Raw genomic sequence first — 14,547 nt, 5'->3', positions numbered from 1 at the left:
CTAACTGGGTTTGAAGGGCCACAGACACTTTCCCCTCACATCACGTCCGACCTCTGATAGGTCGGCTCACCTCCACACTGTCATGCTGCTCTGGCAAGTGGCCCACATAAGGGGGGGGTCACTGACGTTGGTCAGTATTTGGAAGTCATTTAGGGATAAGTGGGAAAACCTGTCAAAACTGTGGTGTTTATGTTTTCTCTGTTTCAGGTATTCACTTGACAGCAATTAGTAATTTTGATTTACCAATTGATTGTTATACAAGTTGTTTGTTAAGGCAGTCCTGACACTTAGAAAAAACATTTTTAAGTTAAAGCAAATAAAATTATAAAAATTAAAAACATTATATTATTGCAATCAATTGAATCAGAAGAAAAACACAAATAAACAAACTGAATGAATAAATTAACCCTTTGAAACTGAAGTATATTGGCTTGATTTCTTTCAAACATAGGAAGAATGCAATAAAAAAAAAATTCAAATATTAGCTAGAAAAAAAACAGTTAAAAGTCCAAAAAAAGTTAACTGCCAATAAGTAAAAAAAATAAAAGTAAGAAAAATAAAAATAAAAAGGAAAGATAGGAAAAGGAAATTGCCTGAAAAAAAATGCTTAAAATTATTAGAATTTTACAACATAATTTGAATTATTATGATAATGATACATGTAATTTTCCCTATCTTTTTTCTTTTTTCCTAGAAATTTTCCTTAGATTAAAAAAAAAAAAAAAAAAAACTAGGTCTACTTATTTCTTGCAATTTGTCAAACATTTCTTACCAAGTTGCTCATTGCCCTTTTCCCCCATGTTTTCGAAAGAAATGAAACGGATTCGCTCAGATTTCAAAGGTTTTGATACTTGTGAAAGGTGTCTGAAAGCAGCATATTAAAATTAATGTTGCTCAAGGTTTCAAAGGATTTAACATTATTACTGCACCATTTGAAGTATGGCAACACATTGTATTACTTTGTTATTATTCAGCAACCTATCACAATTGCTAATTGACTCTAGAGGTTTGTATCATTATTGTTCAATTATTATTATCACATTCTAAATTGTTTAAATGCACAATGCTGCAGGCATTAAATAAGATTTTAACATGATTTGTTGTTGATGCAGGTACAGTGGTATAGTTTTTCATGGTCAGATTCACTGAAAGCCCAGATCCAAAAATGCAGGACCCAGCCGCTGCACACGAGCACATAGATCAGGATGAACAAAAGGTAAACTCGCAGGTCAGAACATCAGAAGGCTCTTTCATGTCCGTCAGAGCTTTAGAGACAGAGTTTGGTCCACACAGAGACATTACTGAGGCCTGGCTGTCGCTGCTTCTTAGTACAACCGACCATGTTAATCTGAGGCTCTTTCTGCACAACATAAAGCTGGCATTAGTTCTGCTACTATTTCTGTTTCTCTCCATGGACACCAAAACCCATCGCAGCCAGGTTTAATTACAGGCTTATTATGTGAGCGGTCCTTTGAGGTGGAAAGCGGTGGGCTGGGGACAAATAGATGTAGCAGCTAATGAGTGAAATTATGAATGACTTCACGTAAAACAGATTCAACCCATAGATGGTCTGATAGTTAGAACCTGTATGACCCAGTTTGGTGACGCTCTTGTACAAATCTTTTTTAGAACATCAGCTACACTTTTAGAAATAAAATTGCTAACTCACATGAAGAGTTCTTTGGCTTTTTTTCAGTAGGAGAACCTTTTTGGTTCCCTGTAGAATCTTTCATTACAGCTCCAACTTGAGTCCTTTTAGAAGGATCCACCTACAACCTAGTATAAAGGGTAATACCCAGAACCATCTGTGAAAGGTTCTACGTAAAACCCTTCCATGGTGTAATGATTCCACCTAGAACCCTCTCTGTGACTTCTTTCAAGAACATCTCCACCTTCTAAGTGTGCTGACAAGATGGGTTTTATCTAGAACCATCAAGGTTTTCTACACAGAACCCTTTAAATATTCTAAGTGTTCAATCTCTAGCCCAGGGGGATTCTACAGAGAACCCTCTAATATTCCAAGGGTTTCATCCAGAATCTACCCAGGAGGTTCCATCAAGAACTCATTCATATTTTAAGGGTTTCATGTAGAGCGCATTCAGGGGATTCTACCAAGAACCCTTTCATAGGGTTCAATATAAAGCCCGCCCTAACAATTGTTTCACAAACCCATTTATAGTCCAAAGTTTTCATCTAGAACCCATCTCAGAGATTCCTCAGAGAACCCTTTTATATTCCAAGGGCTTCATCCAGAACCTACCTACAAGGTTCTACTGAGAATTTGTTTATTTTCCAAGGGAAGGAAACTACCCAGAGGGCCCCAAAAACAATAACTGACAACACCATCCTACTAATCAGAGTTAGTTTAGTTATTATTGGAACCCTTTGTCTTACAAAGAACCCTATGAAAACTTTCTCCAAAAAAGGTTTCTTCAGAGGCAGATGGTTTTTGGTAGAACCTCAGCCCTTCAGGACAAGCCATTTTGCAACCTTTAGTTCTTAAAGTGTACAGCAGAAATATAGAAATTAAGAGTTGTGACACCTCTGCTTCATTTATATGAGGATGTATACACTAAAAAAAATCACTGCACAATAAAAATAGCGGATCAACTTTGTGTCAATGAGCGTAACAGAACAAGTCCAGGTTAAACCTTATTCCTGCAAAGCTGATTTAATCTCTAATGTCATTTAAAAGGCTTTGCATAATCAATATTCAACATGTAATCATGCGAGAGTGAGATGGAGCTGAAACTGCCTCTGAACCAAATTCTCATTATGCACCAATTTTATACTTCAAAAGCTTCTCGTACAGATGGTCAATAATTCATCATTAACAGCAAGCGGTGACAGAGCACATCTGAATTTCATACACTCATCAAATTTATATAATGCACATAAATTTGAAAAAGTGCCGACTCATTGCACAATAGACAGAGTTAAAGTTTGCTTAAAAGGTCAGGGCTGTAGATGGGTTGTTATGCACAGCAAGTGTTTTGGTGAATATATAGGTTACCTGTAGAGCGGCATGTATAGTCTACACCCTTTGGCAATTTGAGCTGTCAATACAGCCTCATATGTGCATCATTTACTGTAATCAGATCTTGTTCCTGCATGCCAGTTTAGACACATTTAAGCAAAATCCTGTTACACTTGTCAGACTTGGATGCTTATTTACATGTGGACTGATAATTAAAAACACCATTCGACATCTCTTTTTATAATTTGACTGACATTCTCAATCCTCTCTTTGCAGCGTGTTCCCGCAGCCTCTGTTGTGTACAGTGGTGTGCTTGGGAGGCAGCACCACAGCGGGGGAGGCAGGCAGGATAAACAAACTGGTGTAAAAAAGCTCTGGACAGCCTGGAGGCAGCAGCAGAGGGGAGGATGAGGACTAAACTGAACTCCATCTTAAGCAACATCTCCCACCCCCTCTGTGGTGGGCTGAAGAGCTACAGACCATCTCCGGCCTCTGCTTCAGCATCACAAGGTGCCAGACTGAGTGCTGTAACAGGTCTTGTGTAATAAGGGCAAACTATTACTGAGTGGTTATTCAAAAGGCCCCGTGGATACTCTACACGTGAGAATGGAGCTAAATCAGCTGATCAACTGGTCAATCTATAGGGAAAAACCAACAATAATTCTACTAACTGTTTCTGTTTTTAGAGAAATACTTCAGCATTTGTTTACCATAAATCCAATTTCACAGGATGAGCTGCTCTGCTTTTCTCTTACCTCAAGAGAAAAGCAGCCATTGTTCTGTTTGTGTCTCGCTTGATGTGGATTCATTGGTTGTATCCTTCTTGTATTTTTGGTTTTGGGTATTTGGTTATTTTATTATTTCACGTTTTATTTTACCGTCTGCCTCTTATAACGACATTGCATGATTTATTGCATGGTGTACCAACCTATTTATTTATTTATTGATTTATTTATTCATTCCCTCTGTGTGGCACTGTCCAGGGCAATGGATCGTGTCTGTTTGAATTAACCAGTGTTAGACTTAGTACTTTGTACTCAGATCTTTTACTAGTGAAAGTAGCAATGCAACAGTGTAGAAATACTTTTAAAGGTCATGAATTCAAAATTATATTTGAGTTAAACTGCAAGAGGCCTAATAGCTTCTAAATATACTAAACAATACCAAAAGTATACTCCAGATGCACAATGGCCCATTTCAGAACAATGCATATCATATTTTTGGGTTATAAGTGCAAATGCATGATTTAATGTTGCACCTGATACAAACAATTAAACAAATAAGTAAAAGAATAAATGTATAAATAAATAAATAAATGACTGGATGAATGAATGAACATAAATACATAAATAAAGTAGATTTTCACATAATGGAATCTGCCTTTGTGTTTGGTGCATAACAATAAGAGAAAAATAAAATATAAAAAAGTGGACTGAAAATGTTTGTATATTTTTTTGTTCATATTATATTTACAAAATATATTTTGAAAAATATGTACAGTATATGTGATTTAAAGCTGTTGTATTATCTCATAATAATACATTGAAATTCATATGTTAAAGGACTGTAACTAGGGTGTGACTTCATTTTTTTTCATATAATGATCACTGCAGCTACAAATATTTTTTACTTGATCCTCCATGAGTTGGAAAAATACATGACCCTACCTTCATCATGACTGAATAATAAATAAATAAATACATATCATTTCACAGCTTCTGGCTGTGATAAATTGTGTGATTTTTTTTAAAAAGAAAACTTGCTGGTTGGGGTTCCAAGGGTATTTAAAATAAACTCAAAATGTATACATTTAAAGTTGGATGTCCTTCCCCTGACTCAAAAAAAAACCAAAACGCAACAACAACAAAAAAAAAATCTACCAAGTGCCTAAAAAAATATCTGAAGGGTCTCCCCTGTTTTGCACCACCCTTACCCTTTCATAAATAACGAACAGTCCCTAATTATTTCATGTGTCATTAATCTGAATCAGCAAAGTAACTAATGTTAGCAAATCATTTTAGTGGTTTAAAAACTGTACCCCTCAATGGTGTACAAATATGCACTTAAATATTGTATTTGAGTAAATGTACTCAGTTACTTTTTACGCCCTCTACCTGTTGTGTTTCTGTCGCGAGGCAGTGGGCATGCGCATCGTTGGCACAATCAGCTGCCTGTACCTGTCGGTGTGCCACCGCCCGGACTCCACCTGTGAACATGAGCGTTTCCATTAAGAAGTCTCTCCTGACTTCAAGTAGCTACTAAAACATTTATCTTACTGTATTTTAAATGTATAAAACCCACTTTGAAGACAGTAAGAAGTTTTGAATCATACTTTAGCGTTATGCGACGCGAGGTCTGCAATTTAGCTAACCTGAGCTAGCTTAATTCAGCAAACAACCCGGTCCGGCCGACTTTTAACGAACTCTACTAAATACCAGGAACAGTTACTGTTATTTAAAGTAAGAAATTATCATTATTAGTAGTGTTTAACGTCCTCCTGCTGCTCCACTAAAACGGCAGGCAGTAAAAAGCTACTTTAGCTGTTGTTTGTGTAGCAGGAGCTAACGTCAATTTAAGGTAACGTCTATTTAAGCTAACGTTGACTTAAGCTAACGTTACCTGCCATCATTTGCAATCATGTCACCTCTTGTGCAGTAAATAATCTTGTTTGTAAACATCTCTCCTGCACTCTGCCTATGGATATTTGCCTGCTGAAGTTCCCCAAAGACGCATTATCAACCTGAACGTTTTGATTGTGTGAACACCATGGCTCATCTCCTCCCCAGAGACCCCAGAGATCACTGCTTCACTTCAACAAGCAAGGTAAGGTCTGTTTTTACTAATTATTTATTGTCATTTGATGTTCTGGCTTTGCTGAGATGAGTCTGTGTGCTGTTATGTAACTGCTGGCTGTTGTTTTGTCAATATATTGACGTCTTCCAGCTGTTCACTTTCTGTTTGGATGCTGCTGCTTCTGCTGCTGCTGCTTTGGTTATTTGTGCGTGTTTGATATTAATTATGAATTAGCCTACTTTGTTGTGGTTAAGCTCATTGGTGGTCATTTGGCAGGTGCATTATGATGCTTCTGTGGTGTTTGTTTACATACTGGAAATGAATGCTCATATTTGATGGACTTTTCGTGTTTTCTAGGTCATCACTATTGTTTTCAGGATTTGATTGCAAGCTTATGGAGGCTTATATGATACTGAATATTGGCTATTTGGATGCAGTCATGAGTATTGTATTGCACACAGTACATTCACATGAATATTTCCATGTAATATTGGCTTCTGGAAATCTGTGTCACATATTGCATAGACTGTCATGTTCCGCATTTATATTCATCCTAATATTACAGAGAACTCAAAGCAATGTGGCACCTTGCTGTAATATTTTGCATATCATAATTACATCTAAAATACTGAGCTGCTGTTGGTTTCCTGCTGCTGCTACATTAGTGGTACATGTTCTGATGGCCATCTCCTTACTGTGTTACATAACATTTTAAGCCATGAATATTTGTGACTTTTTAAAATGCACACATTATTAATTATCTGCTGATGTGTCTTTTACTGCTGCATATCAAGATTGCCAAGTTTGAATGGGATGATCTTGATTTCTAGCAATGTGCAGATGCTTGGGGGACAGGTGTCCAGTAAATTAGTGGTAGATTCCACGTAATAGCTGTCATTTGTTTCTGTATTTAATATGATTTTTATGTGGAGAGCCACCTCGGAGACAAGCTGGCGGTAAATGAATTCATAGATCAACCCTGGACCTCTGTACTTGTATAAATAAATCTGTTCCATGTGAGGCGGCTGAATGACACGTTTGGGTCAGAGTGACTGTCATGATTTAAGCAGCAGAAATAAGAAATTTGGGAGCAGATGTCTGCCCTGTTGGATAGGATATTCTAAAGCAGCGTTTCATATTTTATGAACTTCATACAGCTTCTATGTAAAACACAACCTCCCTAAAAAAATGTTGTTTTATCTGTTGCTCCATGAGTAAGTGCACCTTTTTGCCTCTGGATATACCGCTTTGTTGTTGGGAAGCCAAAAATCAGATGAAATATGTGCTGATGACAGAAAAAAAACATACACTGTATGCTGGTTAAGAGGACTGTTTGATGTGAATGAATATAGATACCTTCATCTAATTTTATTTATATGCTATTTTTGTAGGCCTACATTTTTTTGACCCTGACTGTACTATATTTTAATCATTCATTCTGAAGGTTTCTCTACTAATTCCTCTGCTTTAACATGCCCTGTGAAGTGAGTTTTTTAATACATAATGTGAACTTTCCTGCTTCTGATAGTAATACAGAAATTGTAAGCCGAGTACATTTCAATGCCATTCTGCTCTGTGCTTCTTTATTCTGTGCTTCTTGCTATTTCCTTTAATGTGTTTGACAGATTTTGTCTTTGAGAAGCATAGCACATACACACGCGTGCCCGCAGTATAGAAAGTCCTCTCGATTATTAAAAAAAGTAATAATAATAATAATAATTTATTTTTATTTTTTTATCAGACTTTGAGCATGACTGTGATTTCATAGTGCCTTTTCACCCAGCTTTAATTAAAGTGGAGAGGCAGTATTACACATACTAATTTAATCTACACAGTGCTGTATGTTGGTTAAGAAGACAAATTGATAATAATAAATATAGTTTCCCATTTGTTATATATGCATTTTTTTTGTAACCTACAGTTCTCTATAGACGTTTAAATTTAAAAAAACAAACCTTATTGTTTTAAATGGTTCCCTTTGTATATCCTGTTGTGGCATTGTATAGGTTGAAGGATTATTCATCCCAAATTGGAAATTCTTATGTTACAACAGCATGTTACTAAGTTATTGCACAAGAGCAGTTAAAATGCAGTAATACACATCACACTAGAAGAGAGAAATTTATACATCAATATCATTAAGTAGCATACTGTACAAGATATCTTTAAAACATCTATGTAATTTACTATATAAAAGTACACTGTAATACGCTATAAATATACTAAAATACAAATATTAAAATATAAAATACTAGCAGTAAACAAATGTGCAAATTTGTTGAATTTTTAGTTTTGAGAATGCGATGAGGTGGAGTGGTAGAATAGACTTTTCTTGTGCTGGGTTATCGAAGAGCAAAACGGGGTGAAGTTTGGTTGGTACAGAAAACTTTAAAGCAGACAGTTCTCTGTTGAACAGAGTTAAGGTGTTGAGTTGAGAATTGCAGAGTTATTGCTTTGGGCAGGAAAGATTTTCTATATCAGTACATGTGTCCTTATGTATGGCTGTGTGCAAAATTCAACATGAAATTTAGTATATTCTTAAATAGTATGTGAGATTTTAAAAATTTAAGTCCAAAACCTTAGTATGAAATGAATAGTGTATAATTACGTGCTTTTTTCGATGAAGTATCACAGTATGAAAACACTGGACATGAACCTGGTATTAGTATCCCAGAGTGCAGTGCAGTAGACAACAACATTGTAACGCAGAGCGACCTAGACAGCCCTGTAACAACACATACGCTAAGCGTGAGATTTCACTTTGGCATATTGTAGTTTTTAATTTTTTTGATTTTTTTTTTTAAATGCCAGAAGAGTTTAGGTTGGTTGCATGTGTCTAATAGGCAAGGTAACTCTTAGAAAGTGACTTGGTATAATTACAGTTCAGTATGTCTGAAGAGATACATACCTCTATTTATGCACACAAAAGAGCAAAGTTATGTTGAAAGATAGTACATGTAATTAGTGCATTAGTGCATTAGTGCATTAGTTTGTAGTGTATAGTATGCAATTGCGTACACAGTGTAAGTGAATGACATCAGCTGACTAGGAGTAAATATGAAATGATCTGTTGTTTTACACTGACTGTGACATATTTTAATGCTTTGTTGAGAAGGTTTCACTTCTATAGTACAGCTGCTTTATTATTTTCCTGCTTGTGATAGAAATACTGAAATGGTAAATAGAGTATATTTCAGTGCCCATCTGCTCTGTACTTCCCTATTCTATTTTTTTTGTATCTAATTAACAGACCATTGAAATTGGATCTTAACAGATTTTGTCTTTGAGAAGCAAAGCACATATACACACAAGTACCAGCACTATAGGGAGTCCTCAAAATGTATTTTTATTTGTATTTTTATTTCTAAATTGGACTGGGAATGTGGCTGTAATTGAATTGCTTATGGTGCCTTTTAACCGTATAATTTACATGTACTAACGAAATCTACACCTATAGTAATGTTTGTTGTTTAAAGAGGCCAATTGATGGGGGTGAATTTTATTTATTTTATATACCATTTTATGGAGGGCATAATTGTCTGTTATTTTACACTGACTGACTGTGCTATATTTTCATATTTTTTTTTTCAGAAAGTTTCACGACTGATACTGCTGCTTTAGCATGCCCTGTGAAGTGATTTTTCATACATAATGATAATTTTCCTGCTTGTGATAGAAATACGGAAATGGTAAGCTGAGTATATTTCAGTGCCCTTCCACTTCCTCATTCTGTTCCTTTCATGTTTTATGCCCTTCTAGCCCAGGAGGAAAAGCAAAGTCGTATCTAATGAACAGACCATTGAAATCATTTTTTAACAGATTTTGTCTTTGAGAAACGTAGCACATGCACACACAAGTATCAGCAGTAAAGTAAGTCCTAAATTAATTTTTTAATTTTTATTTATTTATTTCTTAATCTGACTGAGAACGTGGCTGTGAGTGAATTGGTCATAGTGTCCTTTAACCTATAGCTTTGATTTTATTTGTTGTTGTTTTACACTGACTGTACTTTATTTTAATTATTTATTGAGAGGGTTTCACTACTAATACTGATGCTTTAACATGCCTTTTGAAGTGAGTTTTCATACAGAATGATAATTCTCCTGCTAGTGATAGCAATACGAAAATGGTAAGCTGAGTATATTCCAGCGCTCATTCGCTCTCTAATTCCTTATTCCATTTCTTTCATGGTTTATGCCTTACTGTTAGTTATAAGTTATACAAGTTATATCTAAAGAACAGACCATTAAAATAGTTGTTAAACTTATTTTGTCTTTAAGTATTGTAGCACATACACACACAAGTATCAGCAGTATAGTAAATCCCCCGGATGGCAGAGTTTTTTTAATCAGACCGGTGGCTGTGGTTGCAGTGGTTAGGGTCACATTCTTGACTGCTGTTACGATTGAGGTTATCCTTCATGTTTCCAAATGTCCTCTCACAAGCCTCAAAAACCAGAGTCATGTTTATGAGCAGGTAAACATGTTGCAATCAGTGGCTCGTCCACACAGATGCCATGTGACCTCTCATACAGCAGGGGGAAGTGGAAGGCTGATGACAGCATCCAGACCACAACCCACCAATTTCCCCTGTGCTCATTCTGGAAAACAGCCAATCAGCTCCCTGATATTAGTATGCCTGTATCCTGCCTTGTGTTATTTTCACCAGCTGCCCACCAAATATCTGAGTCGACGTGTGCATTTAAATGGTGTCCACTCGAGTTATCTTGAGCCATTAGCATCTAGACGGCTGCTTTCACACAACATTAAGCCAAATTCAGAAAATATCACATTCGCAGCATGATCATCAGAATTAGTTATGTCTGATTCTCTGATGTGAGGTTGGGAAATGTTAAAGAGGAGTTTAACATGGCCTGTAATAATACCACTGCTACAGAATTACTTAAGCCTGAACTCTACATCATTAGATTAAGGGAACTGACAGGAAGAGAAAAGGAAGCAAAGATGAAATACATTTATATACTGTATGCCTGCCAGCAACAATTAATTAAGTACCTACATACCTACTGTTCTCATTTATCTTTACATCAGACAGCCTGAGGTAGAACTGAGCCTGACAAATGGATCAGAACAGAAGTATTTTACATGAACAGCGTTGTCACTCAAATCTGTAAAATGAATCAGCATGAAGCAGTGATTTTCCAGACCTGCTGGAATTCACTTAGTGCTGCTAATTGTTTAGTTTCAGCAGAAGACAACTTAGAGAAAAACTTCTGCACACTTTCTTACTTGTAAAAATCATAATTTTAATGCAGTGTTTTGGTACTAGACCTTCATCAGGCAACAGTTTTGTGAAAAATGCTGCAGGTGATGTTGGAAGATCGAGTTTCCAAGTTGAGAAATCGACTTTGTTGTGTTCATTTGCTTTCAGGTTGTAAAGGGGAACAACATGGAAACTACAGAGAAGATGGGTCACATTTTAATGCTAAAAGTGTTTAAACAAGAAGTTGATGGTTGTTTCCAGTTTATTCATGAGCAAAGGAAACGGATAAGGTGAACCCTTTACCTGGTTTGTTATCAGGGTTTAACATTTCTAACTAATCTAGGTCACTCTGCATGGGTAGCAGTTAACATTAATACCATGTTACACTTTACATGAAAAGTTTCTTACCACTGACGAAACATTGACATTTTCCAGCCATGTTTATGCATTTATTATGTCAAGTCTGCACCCTGTATTATAAAGTTATCTGAGTTCATGTGAATTTTTTCCCAGTGGGAAAGTGGTCATTCATGCAAAATACAACAAGGCCTCCAAAAAGCCTCTAGGCAAAAATAGCATCAAGGTATAACAATAATCAGAGTACCCTCTACCCTATCAAGATTAAATATTTTGAATAAAGTGGGTCCATTGGCCTTCATGGCAATCTAACAGTGCAGGTGTCACTTGCAACTGAACCTAACATAGCATATATCATATAAATATAATAATAATAATATAATAATAATAATAATATAATTCAATATATCATTGTCAATGATATATTTAAGAAAATGTTAACATAAAGACCATACCGGCCTGAAAATGTTATGCAGAATCCCTGCATAAATATATAAATGGACACAGTCAAAAAGTCACATTGGTAAACGAACCTGATAATATGTATATATCCACATGTATCCATGACTATCTAGGGGTAAATTAGGAACCCCTGGGGCAAAGCTTTCATGAAGAAGTGTAAAGGAAAACACGTGCAGGAAAATTTATACAGTTCATCATCGCACATAGTTACAGCACAGAAAAAACACAGTATTTTATCGTTTGGACTTTTCATTAACAGGGCCATGGTTATTGTTTCTTTTTTAGGACCACCCCCATGGAAAAGATACAATCTATGAAGCACTCGGGAATGTTGTTCTGCGATCATAAACAATAACAGGTGAAACTCTAGTGACTCTCTCTCAGCAGCCCTCCGACTGAGCACTCTCAAAATTAGAAAAAAACAAAACACATTTAAACATTTGGAAGTTAAAATGACATTAAGTTGCAGCAGTGAACACCCTGCAGCTCTTAGCATAATGAGGAAAACATTATTAAACATGGCTGCAACTGTTTATAGAGCTGCTGCAGTGTTTCTCAGTCTAACACTCCATATTAATACATGACACAGTCAGTAATCACATAAAATAACACAGAACGATTAGATAACCTCCGGAAAAAATATGCAGATGAGACTGATGCTTAATAAGTTTATAAAAAAAATAGAATATTGCACTTTCTTCTTCTTTTTTTTTCCCAAGGTCTTGTAATTTGTTTTTGTAAGACAGCCAACAAGGTGACACACTTGCACCATGTAATGACGTAGGGATTCCTAATGTTTTGGGTGAGCTGAGGTGTAAGAGTAATAACAATGTAATAACATTAACAGACGTTTCATGTTAGTCATGCCACATTTCTCCCGAGTCACTGAAAAAACCTCCTTGTTGTGCTTCCAGCTCATTTTCTCTTCAAACGCTTATATTTTGCTGTAAACAATTTACTTCCATGATCATTGTAGCCCTGTAATCAATTATTATTTAATTATTTAATTATTTAATTATCAATTAATATTATTATTTTAATATCAGTTTGGTCAATAAAATGCTGGAAACTTATGGGGAAAAAAACCCCACAATCTCACTTTCCTTGAGCCCAGTGTGCTGTCTTTGAAATAACAAGTACAAGTAAATTAAAAACAGCCGAAAGATATTTAGTTTACAGCATAAAACAAAGAAAGGCTGCATAATTCAGTTTTCGAGAAGCTAGAAATAGGGAATGTTCGGCATTTGTGCAACAGAAAGTAAATGCTAATGAATTTTTCTGTCAACCAATTAAGCTTCAGCTTTGAGGTATTGTGTTGGTTATGTTGCAGAGTTTGATTTTGACAGCAGACATCGAAGTTTGTGTTCCTTCTCAGATCAACAGCTAACTTTGACATTTTTTACATTGAAGTCCCATATAACATTTTTTCGAGTTTCTCGCTAGGCATTGATTAAACTGACACTGACTCATCTCTGTTTATCAAAATTATATATTTAGAAGTTTGTTCCAAGAAAAACATACTTTCATGCATGTTCATGAATCCAAAACAATTACAAAATAGACATTTTAGACATGCTGCCTAATACCTATGATGGGTCAAATGTAGGGATGCACAAAAATATCAGCACGTTATTCGTATCGGCTGATGTGGCTTTAGAATGAAATATCGGAACTGGACAACATGATAATTTTGTGGTGATATCACAAACTGAGGTCTGTTTTTTTTTCTCACAAAATGAACATGTAAAAACACAAACCCTGAGCTGAAGAATTGTTCTTATTTTGCACATTAAATCAATATTACATACATTGAAAAGCATTATATTTTATGTCTCCACCGGCTAATGGATCATCACAAAAGAGTATCCATGATATGAAGTTAATTTCACCACAGAGGAGACTTGATGATCACTGAAATAAGGTCGGGAAAAAATGTTTAAATATCGTCTTGGCATCAGATACTGGCAAAAATCTAATATTGTGCATCTCTAGTCAAATGACACCCAAAATAGCCCGTTTACTTACAGTGTTAAAGACTTGGACATAAATTCTTTATTGTATATGCAACAGCAGGAATAGCACATGGCAATTCTCCTTAAAATGTTCTCATTTGCCTCTTTACTGCATCGATAAATCCATTGAAGCGAGGAGCATGTTTTTACTCCAGCTTCACTCATTAACAGTCAATATGATGCAGCTGTTTAAATAAACTGTATTGACAGAAGTGATGTGACTCAAATTCCTTATCAAATAATGGGATGGAAAAAGAAAACAACGAGCAGTAATGGAATATGTGTGAAGCTCTTCAGTCTGCTGTGAAATATTTTGTTTTGTTTGAACAATTATTTTAGTTCTAACTTGAGGAAGTGAACATGCCAAGTGTAGTGCACAGTTTTCAGAAGGCATGGCTGGATTCTTTTTCAAGCAGATGACTTTTAAATTGGAAAAGATTTGGCATCTGTTGGTTTTTGCAACTCAAGGTCATTTTGTGAACACAAACCAAGGAATTTTGTAACTCCGGATGGTAGGGGGGCCTCTGAAAGAGCATAGGTCCTTGACTTTGTCCTAATATTTGGTTTCAACGCACAGCGTGAAATTTTGTGTGCCCCTAATCAAAGTCTAAATTGCCAGTCCCACCGTCTGCCACTTCTATAACCCCCCACCTCTACGCCAATAGCCAGAGATACAACACACCGCCGTAATGGGGCTCTAAAATGTCAGAAATGCTGAAATAT

At 35.9% G+C, this 14,547-nt stretch overlaps 1 long non-coding RNA gene across 1 annotated transcript; it reads left to right on the top strand.

The window, feature by feature from the left end:
* The first annotated feature begins 5,148 nt into the window (after nt 1–5,148).
* Nucleotides 5,149–12,782, top strand: LOC148188842 (uncharacterized). The gene is made up of 4 exons (XR_015777120.1): nt 5,149–5,554; nt 5,695–5,800; nt 11,162–11,283; nt 12,098–12,782. It is a non-coding gene; the product is annotated as an uncharacterized LOC148188842 (long non-coding RNA).
* Nucleotides 12,783–14,547: the final 1,765 nt, after the last annotated feature.

This window comes from Plectropomus leopardus, chromosome 8, assembly GCF_026936395.1.
Source record: "Plectropomus leopardus strain MGB_pleo_1.0 chromosome 8, ASM2693639v1, whole genome shotgun sequence".
Classification (NCBI taxonomy): domain Eukaryota; kingdom Metazoa; phylum Chordata; class Actinopteri; order Perciformes; family Serranidae; genus Plectropomus; species Plectropomus leopardus.
The sequence above is the reverse complement of the archived record's forward strand: the minus strand, read 5'-3'. Positions and strand labels throughout refer to the sequence as shown.